Consider the following 669-nt stretch of genomic DNA (forward strand, 5'->3'; position numbering starts at 1 on the left):
TTCTTCTTCTTCGTCTTCTTCTTCTGGCTGATCCCTTCTTCAGGGGTCGTCACAGCAAACGTACTTGCACAAATACTTGACATTTGTTTTAAAGTCAGATGCCCTTCCTGATGCAACCATAGACCACCAAGCTATGACAGCCCTCTGTGTAGAGAATAGAGCTGCCATCTAGGGTGCCCTGAGGAGCAGATGTTGGGGGAGTTAAGGGCCTTGCACAAGTGCCCAGAGTGGGTCAAATGAAGGGCAAGTGTGGGTGCTTCCCACCCACATTTTGATGTTGTCGGTCCGGGAAGATGAACCAGCAACCTTTGATCAGAAGATCCCTGTTTCAACTCCCAGTATCGACAACATCAAAATGTGAGTGGGATTGTTGAAGCACCCACACTTACCTCCACCCTCATTTGCCCCACTCTGGGCCCTTAACCCCCCCCCCACACACACACACACACACACACACACACAAACACACACACACACAAATCTGCTCCCGTCTTCACCCTAGATAGCAGCTCTCTGCTCCACACAGAGGGCTGTGGTAGCTCGGTAGCCTGTGGTTGCAAGGGCATCCGGTGGGAAAATAATTGCCATGTCTTCGTGAGACTTAGTTCGCTGTGCCAAGCCCTGACAGAGGGAACAGCCAAAAGAAAAACAAACAAAATGAAAACAAAT

The 669-nt window shown here is 49.9% G+C and overlaps 1 protein-coding gene across 1 annotated transcript in view; it reads left to right on the top strand.

Annotated features, from left to right (window-relative positions):
- Positions 1-669, top strand: part of tm4sf21b (transmembrane 4 L six family member 21b) — a 46,032-nt gene that overhangs the window by 36,783 nt on the left and 8,580 nt on the right. The window lies entirely within an intron of this gene.

The sequence above is a fragment of the Nematolebias whitei genome, chromosome 1 (genome assembly GCF_014905685.2).
Source record: "Nematolebias whitei isolate Nwh7 chromosome 1, NemWhi1, whole genome shotgun sequence".
In the NCBI taxonomy this organism is placed as follows: Eukaryota; Metazoa; Chordata; class Actinopteri; order Cyprinodontiformes; family Rivulidae; genus Nematolebias; species Nematolebias whitei.